We start from the raw sequence: 25,226 nt of genomic DNA on the forward strand, positions 1-25,226 counted from the left end.
TTGCATCGATTGGGCTACCGTGGAGCAAGTCCAGCTATCTGATGCCATCCATGCCCTTCTGTCTACAGATCCATGGGAATGGTTCTTCGCTATTATCGAACCCACTTATTTGGAGCTAACTTTAGAATTATGCTCTACTTTTCATCTACAGGTGGGGATGACGAACGATGACGACCCCAGCACCATTCAATTCCAATTAGGCAGTCTAGTTCGCGCGATAAGTGTCCCAGAGTTTGGAGTCGCTCTGGGACTTTACACCGATGAGTTTATGGAGGAGGAGGACATGAATGCACTACCACGCAATATCCACATTTCTCCCTCCTTGTGCTGGAAGGCTTTGGCACCACTCTCTTCCACCTACGACCCCAGCCACTCGAAAGCCTCAGCTCTCGCCCTTTCCCTAAGCTATCTCTATGCCATATTGGCACACACCTTGACTGGAAGGAGAGAGAGCACCTGAGTCGTCAACACCCACGATGCCTACTATTTATGGTGCATAGCGAATGCATACGTGACTGACTTGGCATACTTCATCGCTTTCACCATTTGCCATCAGACCGAGCGGCATCGGAAGCGAGTAATCTCTACCGACCCCTATGTGACGCACCACGCCAAATACTTCAGCCTCCTCAACACCGTGGCCCAGTCATCAGCGCTTACACTAATAGGTCAGATGTCCCCACAGGGCTTCATGACTATGTTACACATGAGCATGATCGAGCGCTAATGTGGGACTCCTCCTAAGTACCGTCTCACTCATGCCATTGACGAGGAAGATCTTGAGGACATTCTTGATGATGTCCCCCCACAACACGAGGAGCCTTCTAGCACGCCACCTAGGGAGCGACTAGTTCATGCGACTGCTTCATTGGTACACCTTTCTGACCGACTCGCTCACTTCGAGCAGTATTGCACTACACAGTTCGAGATGATTCATGAGGGAAATCGCTGACGTGATAGACAGATAGACGACATGCAGGCCATGATGCAGCAACTGTGCCAGCACTTTCACATCGCCGCTCCAGCACCACCACCTGAGGGCCCCGCTGACGAGGATCATTGAATCCTCCTATCTTTTTATTTTTATTTTTATTCTCATTTCAATTTTATTATTTTCTTTTGAAAGACATATCTATATTAGTAAATTTTACTTTCTTCATTTTTCTGGTATTTCTAACAAGTAATCCCACTACGCTCTCTTCCACACCCACTCTTAATAAGCTCTTCATGATTCTACAGACTTCCAACCAAAGGTGCTAGTAATATTTTACGGAATGAGGAAACAAATAGGGAACAATACCTCAGAGTGCCATGTTCAACGACCCAATTTCTTCATCTAGCCAAGATCAGTGGCATCTACCACTTTCCCCAAACACTCCAGCCTCAGAATCAAGCTCTGCATCCATAAACCAGGGAGTTTCACCTCTTTCCCTCTTATGATTTTCTTTATTTTGAATATTCTATCTTTGTACATTGAGGGTAATGTACATCTTAAGTGTGGGGGAGGTGAACATGAACATGCCGCCTAACTTTTTACATTATTCTCAAATCCCTAAATTTGGTCTTGTGCTTTAGTGATTTTCTCATAATATTGATCGAATGAATTTTGATTGATCTATAATTATTGTTGATATGTCATGAATTAGATCATGGGAATTATGTATGATTACTTGATTATAGGACATTAGAGAATCGAGCATGATAAATTGATATTTTGAGAACTAAAATTTTTAGATTATTTTCCTAAATTGAGGTATAATCTTGAAATCTTAAGTATACATGAATGACATCACAAACCCAAATTTTTGGTGAGATTTTTGAGCCTTTTGAGCATATAGCTTTCTTTCTTGCTCACTTCTTTTGTAGTTTGAATATGTCAACATTGAACTGTTATTCTAGAACTCTCTTCGATTATACATGTCGAGATCACACGTATGGTTTGATATACTGAGATGATAAAGACACTTAGGATTTAACCCATTACTCCATAAAAAGCCGTCCCACATAATTAAACCCTTAGTGAACCCCTTTGAGCCTACTAACCCTTTTTATTGAGTAACCCTCATCATTAACCCATTAACCCATTATTGTTGAAATCCTCTTACTTAATTTATTTATTTTATTGAGATTAAATTTAATATTGTTACCTCACTATGTTCACCATTTTTTGTTACTGAATCATGAAGTATGATTTCTATATTGTATTAACTTGATTTGTTCTTTAAAAAAAACTCAGTATTATTATTGTAATCCTCATCAAGCTAAAGTTGTCATGAAAAAAAAAGAGAGCTCATGTAATATAGTTCTAGATATTTGTTTGTGATTCAGTAATTTAGTTTTTGATAGTGGGGTAATATATTGAAATTATCTCGATTCTAACCTTTTTCTTTTTAGCTTGTATCCATACCCGTAACCTAAACCCCGTTACAACCATGCAAAGACCTTTTGATTTGTGTATCATATCATTTACAATGGTGGAGATTTGATTTTCATGCAAGCCTATGGTAATAACTTCTCATGTTAGACAATCGAGTGCTTAATCTTGAACCTTAAACACTTTGAGTGATTTGAGTAAATCTTTAGTGAGGATGTCATCTCTTGTATATTTAGGACTAAAGTTAATTACTTAGAGGAAGGAGATTACCTATGATTTTATTATCAAAATATTCGATTTAGATTGTTTGAGGCTTTTAATGCCCCTATAGTTGAATTCTCACTGTATGATTTTTCGTGGAATAATTTGTAACATTATCAGTAATGATTATGTGATTGAAAGGAATGAATTCTAGCAATAAATGAGAGTTTTGCTTGAGGACAAGCAAATGCTTAAGTGTGGGGGTATTTGATAAACGCCAAATTATACATATTTTTACCCCAAATACTTAGCATATTTATGGATGTTTATTATTAGATTTGTGGATTTTGGTGTTCTTAATTCGGTTATTTCATGTTTTGTACACAGGAGAGCACCAAGAGTCAAAAGGAGCCAAAAACGAGAAAAAAGGGGCAAAATAGACCAAATCGAGAAGATGACACAGCCTAAGCCTTGCCACACGGGCAGCTTACACGCCCGTGTCTTTCGAGGGTGTCGACCAAGGCTTTCATGATTCACACGGCCTGGCCATTAACCCACACGGCCGTGTGCAATTTAACGGATCGAACACGGCCTGGCAATCACGTCACACGAGCGTGTCCCTTTTTCAAGAAGCTGTATTTTACACGGAAAAGGATACTTAGGGAGGAAGAAAGCCAATCCAAAGCCTATATAAACACCCTAAGTATGACTTAGAAAGGGGGCCTCCCTCCAGAGGAGTATAAAGCCATACACCGGGAATTACTTGAAGGAAGCCAGACAATCCATCCCAAAAGCCGGAGCTACTCCAAGACTGAAGAATTCTCTCAGAATTCCTTCAGGGGTTTTAGAGTTTTCTTTATGGTTTGTTATTTTCATACTTTTGAGATGTACTCTTATTTTATTATGAACTAAACCCCTTAGATACCTAAGGGGGGTTGAAACCTATGATGGATCTTGTTATTATTATCTAAACTGTATGATAAATACTTGATTTGTTCTGAATTATGTGTTCTTAATGCTTGAGTTAATTTTCTGGGTATTAATTCATGATTTAATGTGCTTATGCAGAGGAGCAAAAGTCCCTGTCTAAGAGTAGATTTGGCATAATTAAGCAGAGTTGATCGAACGCCTAGAAATAGGGTTATGATATTTTGCCAGATTAGGGTGAAACCTAATATGGGGGTCCATAGATCGATTTACTGCTTCTCTAGGGGTTTTAATTAGGAAAGAGATTTCAATTAACTCAACTGAGGGTTAGACGTTATTAGTTTCGAAAGAGATAATAATATAGGTTAGGGAGTCTCACGGATCAAGTCAAATGAATAAATCATCTGGTTCAGAGTCAGATAACAAGTGAAATCTAAGTGGATTCCTCTTTGGGTGTTGTCTTTATCAATTGCTTTTCTTCAAGTCTTTTTCCAAATTTTCTCTTTGCTTTAGTATAATTAGTTAATTAGTTTAATAATCAACCCCTCTTTATTTCTAGGTTAAATAATAAAAAGATAGTTATTACTAGCACTTTTGGTTCCCTTGGGTACGATATCCCGGTCTTGCCATTACTATACTATTGTTCGATAGGTGCGCTTGCCTTTTAGTCATGATAATAATTAGTCTAGGTTTGATCTTCATTATAAATATTTATTACTTGTTACGAATCACGCGATCAAAATCCCACTCGCAACGTGGTATTGACTGATGCTCTTGGGATGTTATTTTCGATTTGAAGGAGGTTGGGGGTATGAGGTTTCATAACCTAACCAAGTTTATATTGCTTTGCTTAACAAAAAAGGTTGGCATTTCTAAAGGTGAAGTATTACCCACATGTATATTTTTTCGAGTCTGAGTTAGGGAATCAACCTTATGCTTTGTAGAGGAGTATATGGTTTGTTAGTGGGCTTCTTTCTAAGGGTTGTAGTTGGCTTGTGGGTGACGGGACTTCGATCCCTCTCTAGGACGCGTCGTAGTTGTCGAGTGTTCGACATTGCAAGGTGGAATTGCCTAAGGTTAGCGATGTTACCAGAGTTGTGAACTTAATTGATGCTCACACGTACACTTGGAATTTAGACATGGTGCTCTCGATATTAGCTACTAGGATGCTTAGAAGATGCCGTATCTCCTGTTGTTGTATCATGGTTCGGTGGATAGGTTGCAGTGGTGCCTCAAGAGTTTTGAAAGTATTTGATGAAAAGTGGTTATCAGCTCCTTCTACGTGGTTTTCCCGGTTTCGAAGACGATCGGTACAATGGCGTGAGTTTGGACACTAGAATTATGTAGAAACAACTTTGGCAATTACAGGTTCCAACAAAAATTAAGATTATAGTTTGGAAATTCTTATGAAATTTTATGCCCTCTAACTCAAATTTGTTCCTCTGCCGACTAGAGGGGATTTGATGTGTCCCAGGTGTGGTACGGGTGCTGGAATCCCTTTTCATGCATTTCAAGAATGTTCGTACATGTTGCTTGTTTGTATAGATCTCAGTTTGTACTAGCCATCGAACCCCTCTTAGGGGGTTTTTTGACGATGGATGCGGCGTCTCTTCTCTGGTAGTACCCCTAAAATTCGATTAACAGTTATCTTCACTATTTGGGCATTGTGGTACTCATGAAACCTTTTGATCTATGAACAAATTGAACAATCAATGCAGGATTTTTTTAACTTTGTCTTGGGCCATGTTCGATAATTGGAACAATTGTCCATAACTCCGATTGTTCGACCCTTTCTAGTAGTGGGGACATTGAGGGCACCTACAGACCCTTTTGTCAAGGTTAATTTTGATGGTAGTTTCTTCAATCACTTGGGTTTTTCCAGTATAGGTGTTGTCATTGATAATGATTCGGGTCTGTTTATGGGATTGGCTTGCTTCTAGAATGCATATGCTTCATCTCCGTTGTGTGCGGAGGCCTGGGCTATCCTACAGGCAATCTGTTTTGCAAAAGACATGGGCTTCAAATCAGTGGAAGTTGAAGGGGACTCTTGTCTGGTCATCTCGAAAGTCTAGTCTGGCAATATTGACCAATTAGATATTAGTCCGTATATCTAGGAGTCACAACAATTGGCTTTAGCTTTTGAGAAGCGCACATATCAATACATTAGACGTGGGGGTAATTGGGTTGCTCGTCTGATGGCCAGAGAAGGTTTCACTCGTCGTTGTGATGCTTGTTGGGTGGAGGATGATCCACCAGTGATACTGGACATTGTGGAAGAAGAAAGGGTGGTCGGTTGGTGTGCCTAACTATAGTTGTTGCATAGGGGTGAGGGCTCCAGAAGGTGAGCAACACGGGTTGGGGCGAGTGGTACACTAGATGGTAAAAAATTAGAGGGGGTCTCAATCTTCTAGTTTTCTCACATCCACCGATTGGGATCTGGGCCCTGGGTCGGCATGTGGGCATTTTGTTCTGGTTTTTCTTTTAGTCTAGTGCATCTGCAGGAGTGGGGTGTCGGGCTTGGATCTGTTCGATGGTGCGTGGGGCGTGGTGGATTGCGGTTGGGTGGTTTTCGGGTTGGATGGCTGGTGGATTGGCTCGGAGTTCATCGACTGGGGCGCTCGCTTTAGCCTTATCTTTTTTGGGCATCCATCTTCTCATTAGTTGGTTGGGTGTGGATTACGGGTTGCTGGTCCTGCCGATGGTGCTAACCGTTCGGTTTTCTTTTTATTCTAGCATTGACAGGTTGGTGCTGGGAGCTTCTCTTTTCCTTTGCATGGTCGAAGTTTTCCAGGGAGAGTTCATCAGAGGCGGCTGAAATTTTAGTGTTGCTTTCTATTTGTTTCTTTGTTCTTTAGAGTTTGCTTGTTTCATTTTGCTTTTTTTGTTTTTTTATTTTGTTTTTTTGTATGTTGTTGTTTATTTTGTAACACTTATACCCGGTTTGGTCACCTAACCCGAGCTATAAGGTATTATAGCTGATAAACGTTACTATCATACAAAGATTCGACATAAATAACCAAAAAATATATTAAACAACTTTAACATAAGTATGAAGCGATTTACAATAAAAATCTAGCATTAACTAAGCATACTAGACCTTTAAACCAAATCAATAACAACTCAGGAATAAATTGAAACATTTACAAAAATTCAAGTAAAAAGTGTAAAGATTTAAGTGATGTTGCTTAAATGAAATATTTAAAAGTGTAAAGATTTACAAAATATACCAGACCTTTAAACCAGAGTTAATGATTTAAGTGATGTTCATTTAAGCAACTTTCGACCCTTTCAATATTTCAGCCTACTAAATTGAAACATTTACAAAAATTTGAAATGTGTTGCTTAAATGAATTTGCATCCATCTAGACATCATCATTCAACATTTAAAACAGAGTATTTAACCAGCAATACATCACTATTACATCAATAATACATGTATTTAGCTAATGCACATTCGACCATCCATTAAACACCAAATCGGACAACAACCAAGCATGCAATCCGATCAACATTTTAACGCAGTAAACCAAATCTTTCTAACCATTTCCATATAATACACATTTTTTATCAATTATTTAAACATGCAAATTTGAACGATATTATAATACATTCCAAGTTGTTTAATAATTACTATAATTACAATAATTTATTTAATTCAAAACTAGCATTTAAATAGTCTTATATGTACAATAATAACACATCATTACACAAGTAATTATTAAAAATTTCAGGCACAATTATATTGAGCATTACACTGGTTGGGAAACTTAAATTTTGCATTGTTTTAGACCAAACTAATCAGCAGCAAACCGATATTTAATTGTCCAAATTTAAGCTTCCAACACCATAAATTCATAACAATTAAAGTTGCCAATTTACCATTTTCAAACATCATTTTAATCGCCTTTAAACATCATCAAAGCATACAATCAGACACTATAGTTTTCAGAAATTAAAATTTACATTTAACAACTTTCGAACATCATTTAAATCACATTTAAGCATCATCAACACATACATTCGAACACCATAATTTCTGACAATTAAAATGATAAATTAACATATTTTAGACATCATTTAAATCATCTTTGAGTATCATTAAAGAATACAATCAGACACCATAATTTTTAGCAATTAAAACTGTAATTTAACCACTTTCGAACATCACTTAAATCACATTTAAGCAACACATTTCGAACAACATTAAAACTCATTTAAAACAGCCACATTCAAACACAATCAAGTATCAATATGGATAGTTTAACATCATTAATTTGGACAATATTATGACTCCAAATTCGAACAATATTGTAACTCATTTAAGCATCGAGATAGACCACTTATGCAACCTTAATTTGGAAAACATTAACATAACATTTTCTAACACATTAAAGATTCATTTGGACAACCACATTGGACACATCAAGACACCTTAAATCAGCCACATTTGGACAACATGTATTCACAATACTCGATTTATCATTTGTAACACACTTTATGATCTTACCATGTAAATGAGTTCATAAATGAAATAATTGAAGAGGTTCGAGTTATAGAAATACAAACAGAAAGCTCCCTTCACTCGTTGTCGACTCCCACCTTCCTTTTCCATTTTGACAATCCTGCGTCGTTTTTAGCTATGAATAATAATTTGGTAATGGTATTATATCAAAATATATTCAAATCAAATTCAATTTCAAGTCATACATAATTTGCAAACTATTCAATTTAATCCTCTATCTCGATAATCAATCAAATTCATACCAATCTTATTTAGTAAATCATAATCAAATATCAATTCACTAAATATATCAAATTATAATTTATCATATTCAATTTATAAATCACTTTATCATTTCTTTATGATTTAGTCCATATCATAATCAAATATCTCAAACTATAATTTATCAAATTCAATTTATAAATGAATTTATCGTTTCTTTATGATTTAATCTATATCATAAGCAAATATTAATTCACTAAATATCTCAAATTGTAATTTATCATATTCAATTTATAAATCAATTTATCATTTCTTTATGGTTTAGTCCATATCACACCTTTTTGTAATAAATTGTAAACAATTCAAATTACAACCACACAAAATTAATTTCATAATTCAAGAATATGTTACAATTATATATAACCATACCCTGTGAACTCACTTGGTGAAAAAAATTTACAAGTTAAAATGTTGAAGCTTATAAATATTGCTATTGTTGAATTTTGAAGCTTTTGGTGTTAAATGGTTAGATTTAAAGCCTAGATATGAAAAAAAGGACTAGTTTGTAAAGTGAAAGTTGTTAGTTTTGAACATAGGGGCCTAATGTGTAAATATTTCAAAATTGGTATGAAATTTCTGTAATTATGGATAGTAGTGGCCTATTGAAGGATGAAATTGAGATCAATTTCAAAATTGAGGCCCAAATTTGAAAGTTATAACTATTTTGGTGAAAACAATTTAGTCCTTAAAATCGAAATAGTTATAACTTCCAAATTTAAGCCTAAATTTCAAAATCGATCTAAATTTCATCCTTCAACAACCCACTACTATCCATTATTATAGAAATTTCATGTCAATTTTGAAATATTTACACTTTAGTCCTTATGTTCAAAACTAACAACTTTCAATTTACAAACTAGTCATTTTTCATATCCAGACTTTAAATCTAACCATTTAACACCAAAATCTTCAAGATTCAACAATGAAAATATTTATAAACTTTAACAGTTTCCAAAACTAGCAAACGAGTTAGCTAAATCAAGCTCTCGAAGCCTAAAAAATATAAAAATTACAAGAAAATGACTAAATTAAACTCACCAATTTAAGCTTCTAATTTCAAAACTTTTAGGTTGAAAGCTTCATTCTTTCATCTATGGTGGTTTGGTGCATGGCAAAAAAAGAGAAAAATGCTTTCTCTTTCTTTCCACCACATTTTTTTTACTTTATATTTGATTTAATTAATTATAATTTATACTATTAATCATCACCAATCCATCCACCACTGCCTACCATTATTAGCATAGTGGGTTAATTGCCACTTAAGTCTCTTGTCCATGTTCTAACTAAAGGTTCTTTAGCAATTGAACTTTTACCACTTTTATAATTTTAGTCCTTGAACCTTAATTAAACACTAATTCAAAATAATTGGCTATCCAAAATTCAATTCACTTATAATATAACTTTGTGATTATTTAATAAAAATATTTTCGGACTCGTTTTATGGGAATGAGGTCCTGATACATCATTTTCTAACACCATTGACTTTAAGGTCAATACACTTGTACATTAACTAACTATCAAATTAACAAATTTGTTAAACCAAAATTCAAATTAATATTAAAATTGACTCATAAATATTAATTAATAAGATTTATGGACTCGATCATCGAAGAACGGGGTTCTAGAATCGTCGTTTCTGACACCATTGGCTTTCAGGTCATTACATTTTGAAACATGTCTTTAATTGTTTTACCTCAAAAACTATAGTAAATAACTTTGGATACACGAGGGAAATAAATGCTCACACGAGCTGATTAATGGGACATTGAGCATTACACTATGCTGCTCACACAAGTTGACGAGAATCTACAAAAATGCTAGATTCCAACCATCAGTATGGTATCCACCACTGGTACATGGTACCTGGAAATATATCACCGGCATAGAGTGTTTGGAACTATAATATCGGTACATAGTACCTAGCAATATATCACAGGCACAAAGTGCTTGGTGTAACACCCCTTACTCTTATCCGACGCCGGGACAGGGTTCGAGACATTACCAGACTTAAACGTAAAAAACATACAAAACTGAGCTATAAAATTTCATCCAAATTTAAAACTATTCATGCATAGGCATATCGTCCCTTTTAAGGGCTTATGAGGCCCAAAACATACATCGGAAGCGGTTCGGGACTAAACCAAGAACTTTCGGAACCTTTTCAACACTTAGAAAATTTTTCTTGTTTTGGAGAGTCACACGCCCGTGTGGGTAGGCTATGTGGTCACACACGCCCGTGTGGCTTGGGACATGTCCATGTCCTCGGCTCTGTAAATCTCTGATCATGACATCATCAGCAAGATGAGGTCACACGGCCATAGCACAAGCCCGTGTGCTTAGGCCGTGTGGCGAATTAAATTCTCGAAATTAAGTGCAGACTTCATACAATCTAGGTACACGCCCATGCCCTAAAGCAGTGTCCTCCACGTGGCTGAGACACACGGCCGTGTCTCCGCCCATGTGTTTACTACTGAGCATTCTATTTCGCATTAATTAGGGTATAGGGACACACGACTAGACCACATGCCCATGGGGCAGACCTGTGTCACACACGGCCTAGACATACGCCTATGTGTCCAACTGTGTGGACAATTTCTAGGCTATTTTCCAAGCCATTTGCCACCCTTGAACACTCACCTACCTACACTATCTTCATGGCATGCAACATGGCACCTTTAGTTACTCAAGCATTCACATACATGGTTAATTTATAACTTGGTAGTGTTAACATATCTCATACTTAACCATTAGGCTTTCATATAGCATTCAATACCAATTTCATATCTATTCATCATTATACCACATTTATTGTCATACTCACTAATCATATTTCATACATTAAATATACATGCCATCCATCACACTCATTAACTTAATCAACCACAAGCAACCACATCAAGCATAACACATCTGTATGTATGCACAAATGATTAGAGTTACAACCCAAATAATCAATATGAGCCAACTCTCATGGCCATATACAAAATGGATCACAATATCATCATGAGCCAACACATTTGGCTAATCAATATGACACATAAAAAAAGACCAAGTCCTTATAAATGCCATATTCAAAATGTTGAATCTAGCTATACCAAAATTTCCAATTGATAGTGTGATCGAAAACTCCGACGTCCTCCAATCCTCGAGCTAGTTTGGCGACACTATAAAAAGAAAGGAAGGGGGGTAAACTTTAAAGCTTAGTAAGTTCACATGCAATAATAATAAACATAAATCATACAAGTAACATAAGGCAAAGTTTCATAAATGTCATCAAGTCTTATAAGCATAACTTTCTCATATGCATTCTTACTACATGTTCATAGCATACCGAGATCTTTAATCATGATTTTATGTACATACCTGTACCAACTTTCACATAATACTTACTTTCTCGTCTTTGACATGTTCATTAAGATTACCCATGAAAATTCTCTTTGAACTACCCGTTGAACACTTGGAATATTATCGGATATATCAGAATCTCGCACCTAAGTGCCCCATATGTAGCCAACGCTACCTTATATCACATATCACATGTTGCTCGCTTTCGAGCTACTCACGGGTTTGCTCTCACAAGCTGACGGTCAAGATGTAGCTACACGAGCTGCTCAAACAAGTTGTCAGGTATCTGCAACACATGCTGGACTACCCAGCCACTGGTAGAATATACAAGACGAGTACCCAGAATGCTAAAACATGTGTAACATATATCATGAACTCAAACCACAACCCATGAGATCAGATCTCATAGTTCCTAGTAACATGTCACTTGTATCCTAAACTATTCCTAAGGTTTAAACAGGATTCTTCAATACCACATTTCTGTTGAGCTTGCTCGTAAAGTCGATTTCAATATCCATAACACCAATCACATACTCATGGAATAATCAAAGCATAATTCATAATAAAATTTAAGCATTAACACATGGTACAACATCACATTAAATATTTACATACTTACCATGCATGCAATATTAAAGCATTTAAAGTATGGTACATGTTGCATAGTTTGCAAATGAACTTACCTCGGTACAAAATGCTAGAAATGAGCTTAATCCTCGTAAACTTTGTTTTTCCCTCGATCAAGATCTGAATCACATTTTTCTTGATCTATAATGCCAAATTTAACTTGTTCAATACATATATTGTTCACATAGACCCATAACACATACTTTGGTAAAATTACCTTTTTACCCCTAACTTTTCACTTATTTGCACTTTAGTCCTTAAGCTCGTAGAATGAAATGCATGTATTTTCTTGGTTATTCTAGCCTAGCCGAACCTATATCATACTCATATCAGCTCATACTTTTCTTTATTTCACGTTTTTACTACTCACTTTTTCACCTTTTACAAACAAGTCCTTTTTAGGTGTTTTCACTAAAAATCACTAAGTAAAAGATGTTCATCACACATCAAACTTTCCTAATATCCCATTAAACATCAAAATACATGCATGTCACACATGGGTAAGTTTTTGAACATGAACACTAGCTTAAAATAATGGTATAAATAGCTAGATCATGCTTCATGGATCTAAAAAAAATAAAGAACATTAAAAATGGGGCTAGGCTCAAAAAAATAAAGAACATTAAAAATAGGGCTGGGGAACACTTACAATCAAGCTTGAAATGTTCAAAACCCTAGCTATGGAGAGCATGAAATTTTTGGCACCCCTTGGAGAAGATGGACACGATTTTTAACTTGATTTTCCCATTTTATTCTTTTATTAACCAAATAACAAAAATGCCCTTAAGGCCTTTCTTTCCAATTTTTCCTATTCATGCCTATTTTTGTCCAAAATTTTAAAACTTGGTCAAATTACTATTTAAAGACCTCTAATTAATGATCCAATACAATTTCATGCTTGAAGCTTCTAAAACACAAGTTTTACAACTTATTCAATTTAGTCCTTAAAGTCAAATTGGACACCTTAGGCATAGAATTTCTTCATGAAATCATATCATGGACCATCAAATAATCATAAAATAATAATTTCTATTTCGTATTTGTGGTCTCAAAACCACTATTTTAATTAGACCCTAATTCAGGATGTTACACTTGGAACACCAGAATGACATGTCATTTATATCCTAATCGTTCACTAAGCTCACACGGGCCTTAACTCCTATTCCATAATCTTTTCATCTTTATACTATAATGCCATGATAAACTTGATCACAAACATTCTATAGAATAACATATTTCAATTCAAACAAGTACAATTGTCATGCTTTACCATTCAAGCCTTTGTTTCCACTTTCAAACTTACCTTAATTAATCATGCTTATTAAATACAAATAAACATGCACATATATGTTTAGAATTCAAACCATCAATAAACATTCAAGTCTAATACAAACTTACCTAAATGAAGTAGCTACCAACACCACATGAGGACTATTCGACAACTTTTCTTTTCCCGTGGTTATCGACCGGTTGATCTATTTCTTGATCTATAGATAACTTAGTTCAATTAACTCATTAAATACTTTAAAACATATAAATTCATATATTTGACCCTTTAACAACATTTTACACTCTTATCCTAAACTTTTACCTTTTATTTAATTTTAATCCCTAAAATCAAAACTTTCACATTTATCATAATTAAACCAAATCTAAGCTAGCCAAATTCTCCATAACCCTCATAAAACCCATAATTATTTAAATTTCATAAGAATTTCATGTTAAATTTATTATTTTATCAAATTAGTCCTTAAAATTAAAACTATTCAAAATCACTTTACAAATTAATCCAAACTCCTTATCAAGCTTCAAACTAAACTATAAAAAACTAAAAAGCTTCAAGAATAACCATGAAACGTCTTCAAAACTTTGACAGAATCACAAATTAGTCCCTGTGCTAGATGAATTAAGCTACAATGATCTCAAAACTATAAAAATTACTAAAAACGAAATCAAAACCAACTTACATGCAATAGATAATAGTTGGCCAAACCTCCAAGCTCACAAAAATGGTGTTTTTCTCTTTCAATTTTGGTGAGGATGAATTAAGGAAGATGATGATATGTTTGTCTTTCTTTTATTTTTGTTTTATTTATTAGTTTACTAATTTGCCCTTTAATATTAACTAAAATTTCATAAATAACTACATCTTAACCGTCCATTATAAAGTAATAAGGTTTAATAACCTTTTAAAACCATCACTTCATGTTTATAAAACCATTAAGCACCTATAAACTAATAGTGATTAACTTTTGTAACTTTTACGATTTAGTCATTTTTACTTAATTAACTATCCAAACTTTAAAATTACTGGACCAAATTTTAATATATACTACACTCCAACAACTTTATAAATATTAAATAAATAAAATTTTCTAACTCATTGGTCAAAATTGTGATCAAGAAACCATAGTTTTCAACACCATTGAAAACGAGTTGTTGCATATTTCCTTAATATAATCCAACCTTTCACTAAAAAAAAAACAAACTTAAAGTCAAGTCCCTCTCTATGAAAAAAAAAAAGAAATCATAACACAAATAATCAAAATTGAAAGAAAGTTTCAGCAAGAAAACTATCAAATGAGAGTGAATCAATGCTTTAATATTAGCATGTACACATTTTGAGAAGGTATTTGGGATTGCTTTTGATTTTTCTTTAAAGTTTTACATGATTTCTTTTTAAATTTATTTGATTCAAAGATGGTATTTGAGTATGTTCTTTTATTTTAGTGTATTTGGGTATTTTTAAATACTAATGCTTTTAAATGGTAATTTTAGATTTTTTTAGAGACAGAGGATAGAAAAGGTTGAAAGTCTTTTTCAGCTTTGCTGCCTCCTACAAGCTTTGATGGTTTTTTCAAGTTGGTTTTCAAACATCTAAAAGCCAAACTTGAAAATGAAAACAGAAAACCCAAACTTGAAGATTTTTGAGACATTGAAATAATGGGTTCTCTTGGTTAGAATATAAGTTATAATTCTACTATTTCTTTTCTTTGGTTTAAATAGTTTCTTAAAATTTAAGGTCTTGCCTAATATTCGGGTATTACGGTTTTTCCCAAAGTTGGGAATTTTGGTTCTAACTAGAGGGGAAACATATATGAGTTTTTTTTCTTATATAAGAAGAATTTTTTTATCTCCATAAATTCAATGTTGGTAATAATGAACCATAAAAAAATTATATATAAAAATTATTAAATGTTACATCATCGTGTTATCCTAAAACTATAAAGGCCTCTTGCACGTGTATGAAATTTACCCAAATAGGCCCTGAGTTGAAAAAATTGAAAAAAGTTAGGCTTATATTTAAGCACTTAGCCTAAATTTTGTTTTAGAATATTGTACTTTTTTTTAACAATCTTATTATAGGTTCTGATCATATCTGTTCTTTTTTACACAATGTTCAAAACTACCCATAGCCCCTCCTCAACCCATAAATAGGAGGATAATGTGTTTTAATGCATTTGAACCCACGTCCTCCTGCATTGGCAACAATGCCCATGTCAATCGAGCTAAGATTCAATCGGCTTTAGAATATTGTACTTAAGGCTACTATGAATTTGACTTGAATTTTTATAGGGTAAACTACACTCATAGTCACCCAACCGTTAATAAGTTTCTTTTTTGGTCACCTAACTATGAAAAAGATACAAAATAGTCATCCAACTATTGGGTTTTTCCTTTTTTTTAGTCATTAGTCATTAAATGGCTAATGAAAATAAAACGTGTTAACTTTTAAAATTGGTTTAGTAGCAATTGTAACACTCGATGTTTACACACTGTGTCAATTTAGTCTTATAGAAATTTAATGGATAAATTGAACAAGTGGTAAGACTCTTTTGTTCATTGGAGATGGTAATGACGACAACAGTGATAACAAAAGTAGCTCAGCTAAACTAATACCAAAGGATTCAATCATAGATCTTGTGAAATTAATAAAGAGTGAACAACAAAAACTGAGTCATCTCAGCCTTTAATGTTCAATCCAACAGTGGAGAATCAAGTTATCAATATAAAAGAATGAGAAAAGGTGGAAATAATGATATTAGGTTTTCTAGTTTTGCTTTTTTCTTAATCAAATTTAGCTAATTAATTTTTTTTAGCTTTTTAGGTGAAATGGTCACAAAGAAAAGAAAAATTGCAAAAAAGGACCAAATTACACAATGTGTAAATGTTTAGGGTTACTTTTTTTTTAAAATCAAGATTAAAATAACAAGACATATAAATGTTTGGGGGTTACAGTTCTTATGATTCGAATTTTAAAAGTTGGCACATCACCAATTTGTTAGCCATTTAATGGCTAGTGACCAAAAAAGAAAAAAAATCGAATAGTTCGGTACCATTTTGTAACTTTTCATAGTTTAATGAAAAAAAACACTTACTAATAGTTGGATTACTTGCAATGTAGTTTACCCCTTTTCAAAATCTTGTACTTGAAGCTAATATGAATTTGTCATAAGATGTGACCGCCTCTGGACATACCAACGTCCAGAGTAGAAATCCTTTACAAAAGATGTGGAAAATGATATCTGCAAGTATACGAGTCAGGTTGTAATATAGTTACAACGGTATAGGTGAGTACTCCGAGGATCGTACCCAAGGGAGGTGAGCACTAAATTAATTCTAATTTAAACCTAAATAGATCTAATTATTACTTTAATCAGATTATAGTATGAGGAATTAAAAAAAAATTGGTTTATAATAATAAAAGAAATAAAGGGAAATTAAATGAATGAAAAGCAAGAAATCAATTAAAGAAGTTTATATATATCAAATCTAGGCATGAGTAGTTAGCCCACTTCGATAATCTTAATCAACTGTTGTCTCAAGTTCTGTTGTTCAATCCACTAGTCAGTACCCTAGCAGGATCTTCCAATACGTCCACTGAAATACTGAGTCGGCAAGAACTACTTATCTTTTGACCTCACAATCTAGACCGATTCAAGGTTAAGGTGTTCATGAATAGGCCATACCAATTTTAGGTTAATTCCCACATTAATGACTTTCTAGGGTTGTCAAGACTAGGGTTTAGGTTCTTCTTGTCTTGAACAGTTTATCCATTAAGAAATCCCTACAAAATAGTTAATTACTCATACCTCCACTCACTAATCCCCTATAGGAGGATTAGTTCCTTATGGATCTAATAAACAATACGAACTTGAATAAAATAATGACTATAAAGAACAATTTCAACAATAAAGTTTAGAAGAAGTTTGATTATATTGAATTAAAGCGTAGAATCCTCATATAGTTTGAGAAAAGCTTTAGAATCTGATTTCTTCCTGAAAGTAAATAACAAGGATGAAAATAAAGGCTAAACCCTAAAGGAAAAGAAAAACTAAAATCTAAACTAAAGAAAAAATTATACAAAGCAAAAGGTGTTCATAGCATGTGTTAGCTAAGCCTATTTATAGGTTTAGGATGGCCGTCATTCTTAACCCTAGGTCAAGTGACATTCCCGAGCTTAAAGTTGGATTATGCGGATCAAAATGTCTCTGGCTTATATTAATTTCCCATGTAGAGGCAATGTCATGACACACTAGGTCCTGTGTCGCGACATCAAGGATAGTATGTTAAGCTTTAGGGTATCTTCAAGGGTATGTCCTAACATCCTTAGGCTGTGTCGCGACATCAAAGGCAGTCTTGGACTTCTTAAGTTCTTCTCCCTATGTTGCGGCATCTAATGCTTTGTGTTGCAACCTAGTGACCAGTATTCAATTATTATGCCTTCTAATGGTCTCCTGCACACTCACAAAGTATATTAACTCAGCTTTAGACCTCTTTTGGCCCCTAAGGTTAATAAAAGACTAATAACACATTTTATTACACTTAACTAAACTTTACTGAAAAGTAATTAAGACATAATTAAAATACATATGTTCAAGCTCCTAAAATGCGAAAACTAGTTTAATATGCTATATCGAATTACGACAAATTAGGATGACCTAAAATTGACACCTAAGACAATGTTATACTTGTGACACCCGGATTTGGCGGGTTCTGAAACTGGTAGGTAAATTGAGTAGTACTCTGAGTGGTGTAGTGCTATTTTCCTAACCATTGCTCTTAGCGTGTAAAAGTAGGCACTTAGCAAGCATTGGATTATTGCGAAGAATGGTCTTAGAAATTTTAGGTAATCGAGTTATTTCTAAAAAATATGATATGCCAAGTTTGGTTAGTCATGATACTGATTACATTCTAACAGGGTGGTCAGAAATGAACGATGAAATTGCTGTATATATAAATGTGGGCATTTCGTACACATTTCTTTACAACTGTAAACCACCTATACGATAGATTGAACAGGATTATGACGTATCTCAAGTTTTCATAGGGATAAAGGTTTTATATCTAGATAATCAAAATTGGAAAAGAGGGGTTTTTCTTCTTCCTTATTCAAGAAGTATTTTATTTTCTATATCTAAAGGAACCTAAAGTATTTCCTTCTTTCACTTAAGCTAAGTTGTTAATCTAGATCTTTACTTGTGAATGCTCCATGACAAGGTAAGATTTTTGATCCTCTATATTATGTTGTGAAAAAGTAAATTTGTTAACTTGGTAGATCCAAAAGATGGATGATATAAAGCCCTGTTTGGGGATTTCTGGTGTTATAAATGATTGTAAATGGGGGGTATTTGAATAGATCCTGATAAGTTTCCATGTTTTATAGCAGTAGTTGTTGTTGATCTTACTAAGGAAATTTGGATCTAGAGTTTGGAATTGATGTAGGTGAGAATCAGGTGAGTTTCTAAACTGAGTCATGTGTGTATATTATTTATTCTAAATGCTTTTGTGAGGAACCATATGAATTACAAAATAAAACATGAAAAAGATGATATGATAAATACGCTGATGTATGAATATTAGTTGAGGGTTGCATGTATGACTCATATGAATCCTACAGGTATAAAGTATGTGATAAATAATCTGAAGTTGAAGCTTGACTGTATGGGAAAGTCTTGAATGTATAAGGTGAATAATGTCTTAAGTTTAAATGATGTCAATGCATGAAAGTTTTGCAAGTGAGTCTGTGTCTATCTCCGTAGAGTCGTCTAAAGAGGGACCTTTGGGACTTTAATCATGATCTCTAAAAAGAAAATTCCATGGCACCATATCGTGTAAGACCATAAAAGGTAGGTTATGGCATCATATGGGATGATTTGAAGGAAGGTTATTACTTAATGGTGTTTTCTGTGTGACCTAGGATGAGCGATAAACCTCACGAAATGTGAGTCCAAGCGAATCCCTATCATGAACATGCTAGAAAATGAAAGCCTTTGTGATGTATCTGAAATGGAAGCCTTTGTGGCGTATCTAAAAGTATCTGAAATGGTAGCCTTCATGGCATTCTTTGAAAGAAAGGCACTTGTGACAACCATTTAAAGGGAATGCCTCTGTGGTGAACCCTAAATGAAAGAAATGGAATGTATGATGAACTCTAAAAGAATGCAATCTTTTACGGACTCCGAATAAACAGTATGAAAGGTAATCTCTGAAATTAACTATCTTAGTAGTAATGTATCAAGGAAATGCCCTGGGGGTAGAGTGTGAAGGAACAACCTCTATGGAAAAATTTTACAATGAAGGTTTTTATGGTGCACACAAGATGGGCTAGTCCTGTGGCATAATTTGGAAAGGCTTCTAATGAGGAACCATGAAAGACGGTATTGCGGCAGTCTCTGTGCTAAGTAATTGATGTATCTTACATTGTCCCTAAATGCAAACAATAAGATCAGTAAGCACTAGACGTATCCATGGGTATAACAGTAAGGTATTCAATATGATTAAGACTTGTATAGAGATAGGGAATTAAAGAGATATAATGAAGTAATGAGAACATGTTCTGGAAATGAATGTAAACATGGTACACAAAGACACTGAAGAGATGGAAAAAGGCCTTAGGGTAAGGTATCGAAATGAACATAAGTATAAGAACGGCAATGGATGAAGTAATCTTTAAAAGAAAAATGAAGAATAAGGGCGACAAGACGATAATTGAAACATTGAATGTAACAAGCAAGTATGATTCAGATAAATGAGTGTTTGACTCACTAAGTTTTTTTGAACTTACCTTTGTGTGTTATGGTTCAAGTGGGTTTTTAGGATCTTAGCCTAGAGCGATGATGCCAGGACTGCGCTGAAGGAGTGGCCTTTTGGGCTATTATGCATACAGAGCAAGCTTGATGATGAGAGCGAGTTTGATAAAAATCTGTATGGGGATAACTATGTAGACTAGGGCATCAGTTCAGTCCTAATTGTAATTAAATTCTCTATGTATGCCATTTGAATTTTCTCATTGCTTACAATTATGTATTTTATTAGGAAGTTTAAAATTTAGTAGTTGTAACTGTTTACAACTTGAATAAATAGGTTTAAGTAAATTGTATTTGTGTGGTAACACCTTAGATTCGGATTAGGTTCATCGAATCCGGTTTGGGGCATTACATGACTACTTTTTTTTACATGGTTTTAAAATAAATTTGGTTAAAACAAGTTTGGCCTCAACACTCATGAGTGTTGATTAGATTTCTTATTTTTCCTATTGACCGCCTATAAACGTGTTACTATTTATAGTAAAAATATTACACAAAAACTATATTAAATTAAATCGATGATGTCTGCAAGCATACAGGTCAAATTTTAATATAGTAAAGTAATGAAACAGTGGTAAGTATTCTGAGAATCATACCTAAGGGATTGTTGAATGGAGAAATCGTTATTGAAATAATTATAGAAATTAATTACTAATCTAGTCGAGTCACGGATTAGTAGTGTTGATCCAAATTAATATATTAATTAAACTAATTAAATTAATTAACCTAAAATTAACATAATGGATTTTCCAATTCCAAGTGTTGACAATGCGAGCCTCTACCCTATGATCGGTTAAATCCCTTATTATCTAATTAAATAATTAATTATCCCAGATTAAGTTATTTATCAGCCTTATCTAAGACTACCCTCCTAGTTCATCTTCACTATGGATTACCACCTAAGTGACCCTTTCAGTCTCTTCCTAGGCATACACATACCCTTCCAGTCTCACTGCTTGGCACAAGTTATACACTACAGGATGCCCTTCCAGTCTTTCTTGTCTTGATATTCTATTAAGGCAATTACTCCCTAATATACTAAGCATTCTTGAATAAACAACCAACTTCATATAAATAATCACTTAACAAACAAATTAGTTTATTAATCGAATAATGCAAAATATAAATAAAGCACAATAAATTATTCTAATATTTATACAATGATTAATCGATCAAAGAAACAAAATATAAATAAAAGAATAAAATAAAAGAGGAAATAGAATGCTCATAAACTATATTGAAGCGCGGATTGGGAGCAATCTCTGCTTGTGATTGTCTTCACATCAGAATAGAAAAGTTCCAACTACACGAACATGAAAAGAAAAGATAACTAAAAACTAAATAGTAAAAATGTTTATCTCAACCTGCTTACAATTCTGATGACCCTAAGGTGGCTTATATAGGAAATGACCTACTTGGTAATCACTCATCCCTAGATACAATTGGATACCAATAAATGTAATATTCTGATAAATGCTAAGACCAAAATAAGGAAATTTCCCAAAAGTGTCATCTAAGGAATCAACCATATTTTGGCCTGCCATCACCATGTCATCGAGACGTGAGAGTGCTCCTCGTCATGATGTCGCCACCGTGAATACCCTCATATCTTTATCACATCGTCGTGACGAGAGGAAGCTCCTTGTCATGATGTCGAGTGTACTTCTAGCTTGGCAGCTTCGTTGTCCTATCGGGATCCTTTGTCTCATGGCCTGATTATCCTTCCTTGTATTCTTGGACCTGAATTTGCATTCTACATACTTCAATAGCCCATTAGTCACTCACGAGGCCCGAATAAGCCTTATAGGTCATCGAAATAGTAGAAAATGGGTAAAAACGCTTATTTTATTAACTTTTAGTTACTAACATACTAATATTGAAAATATAATACTTAATTATAAAATGCCAAGAAAATAAGCTTGTTAAGCGTAGAAATGACCTAAAATAACTTCTACTTTTGATGTCAGGTCAAATACCCCCACAATTAAGTCTTTGCTTGTCCTCAAGCAAACAAAAGAAAATAAATAAAATCTATAGCTAAACAATGTACTTGAGCTGACTTGATACACGAAATTAGATTAGAGCATTGACACTTGGAAAATTTGCTTAAATATATAACTCTAGCTAGAAATTTAAACAATTTACAGTTATTTACACCTAAACAGATTATTTCAATAAATTACAAAGTAAACAAGTTGAAGAAAATTAAATAAAAAACTCCATCAAAATGTATATATGAATATAGTATTTATTTTTGTAGAACATAGTCAGTTCAAATATCTTTTTCCTACTCACTTTATTTTTTTCATGCTTTGAACTCTAATGCAGTAATTATTTCCCATATAATCCCTTATGATTTTTTTTATTTTTTTTGTGCCAGTACGATTGAGATTTTTCTCAGGCAATTTTTTTTAAGGTTTATACTAGTCATATTACACCATTTCAATGACAATGGATTTTATTCAGTATTTTCTTTTTAATTCGAACATCCTATACTTTTACAAATATAATTACTCATTTGTATCTACCTTTACCACTTGGTATATTTAATCTCTTTTTCCTATTTACAACTTAATAAACTGAACTAATTGGTCTACATAAAAACAACCTAAATTATTTAATTTCAGGGTAAATTTACAATTTAGACAAACAACTTAAGTATATGCTCCTAACCAATCACTTGTGTTTCTACAAGCCCAAGCACAAATAGAACACACAAAAAAAGTAACTACTAAAAATCTATAAAGATAAAGTAAAAGAAAAGAAATTTAAAAATTTTCTAAGTCACCCCCACGCTTTATTCGGTATATTGTCCCTAATGTGTTAAAAAAATAAAAGAAAAAGGATGCCCGATTAGCGTTAAAAGTCCATCACAAATTATGGGGCTAACTTTTCCTTGAAGTTTTAGCTCGAATTTGTAGCGCCTCATTACTTGTGGGGTTTCTACATAGTAAAAAAAACCACACAAAACATATATAATACTAATTTTTTTATTCCTTCAATCGTTAGTAGATTCCTCGGCATTGAACTCCTCAATGTCACCTCCCTCATCTGAGAGGACTCTCGGCTCCTTCCCTTAAGCAGTAGATGGTTTGGACTGTGCAGGTCGTGTGATGTCGAATGGGGTTGTCTAAAATGGTAGAGGTTATGAGCATCGTAACAACTCTATGCTGAATTGCTTGTCTAGATGGCTAATCACCTTCCCGTACTTATAACTGCCATTAGTGTTGTACTCGAGGTATGCCTTTATGCATTGAGTTATTTCTTCAATTATCAGGGCTCTAAAAGTCGATGTTGCCCTCTTTTTTTGTACCCTTGGTGGTTTGGGTGGGGTTCCTCCATTGACTCTGGAAACCCTCGTTCTCAATGTTCTGCCACGTATTCATTTCTTTTCTCCACCCTATCAGCGCATAGATTATAGAACTATGCATAGATAACATCATTTAATATGCCCTTCGGTAGGTAGCTCGGCTCATTCGCATCAAATTTAACTCTAGCTCTCCTACACAACTCTATAATTAGATGTGGGTGCGACATTCGTTGTGTGCACCCTTTTTCACACTACTCATATTGTGGAAGATTTGGTCTCCCACGTTGATTCGATAATCTTGCAAAATGGCATGTAGCATAACAACGTGATCACGGGTAACTTCTGTGACATGTTGTGTAGGTAATAATTTGGTAGAAATAAAATAAATCCACATTTTGGCCTCAAGTACCTAAATATGTCCTTATTCTAATCGAAAATAAGCAAACCGATTGAAAGACTAATATGTCATCTATTAAATCCAATTTGGGAGATGTTTTTTCTTGGGCATTGGAGTGGATGACTCTTAAAAAATAGAGACATAGATGCGATTGACTGGACTGGCATTACATTGGACAAAATCAAAGTTGAATAGATCATAAATCCCTTTATGGATTTATTCACTTGTGACATTCAAGTGTGACATACATAAAATCCTGAGTGGATGGTGGATTCTGTATGTGTGACTCGTACATTTTGATCTAAATAAATGCCTGAGTTCAAATAGATAAGGAATCGAAAGCTAGTGCGTTAGGTGTATGACTTCTGTAGTATGTAGTGTCATTCACAATAGTGGAATTCATAGCTTGAACATGGGTAAACGATATCCTTTCATTGGTATTACATGGTTGATAAAAAGTAAATGTGGCCAAGGGTCATCCATCTTTGTGATGGATGACTTAATCATTATTTGATAGTGATTGACTTTTCATGAAGGAAGATGTAATGGTTACTATGAGATAAAATAGGATCATATTGGGAGAACGAATGTGTCTTAAAAAGATCAAAGATATCCTATGAGGGTAACTCACTTATGGCAAGGTCATTGGACGAGTACTAAGTGTTGCTTTTGTAATGGTATGTAGTTGAGGAGAGCTCAGTCACAATACTATAATGGAATGACTTCGTGACTAAATGAGTTTATAACAATAGGCGAAAAGCCAAAACTTAATTATAAACTTTTGGAAGATTCAATAGACCACTGGGTCATTGATTTGGGAGCCACTAATCATGTTTGTGTTTCTCTACAGGGGTTCGAGGAGACGAAAGATCTTAAAGATAAGAGTTTATCATTCCAGACCGAGAATGGGACAAGTGTGGCAGCTAAAGTAGTGAGAAATGTACCTCTTTATTTTGATAATTTTATAAAGATTATTTTAAAAGATGTTTCCTATATATCAAGTTTTAAAAGAAACTTAATTTCTGTTGCATGTTTGTATAAAAACAACTTGACCGTGACTTTTAATAATAAAATTACAATATTTAGAAATTGCAATCTTATCTGTAATGGATGGATGCCAAATAATCTCTATTTTATCAAACTAAAGATGTACACACTGTTTGAGACTGAAA

The sequence above is a fragment of the Gossypium hirsutum genome, chromosome A06 (assembly GCF_007990345.1).
Source record: "Gossypium hirsutum isolate 1008001.06 chromosome A06, Gossypium_hirsutum_v2.1, whole genome shotgun sequence".
In the NCBI taxonomy this organism is placed as follows: Eukaryota; Viridiplantae; Streptophyta; class Magnoliopsida; order Malvales; family Malvaceae; genus Gossypium; species Gossypium hirsutum.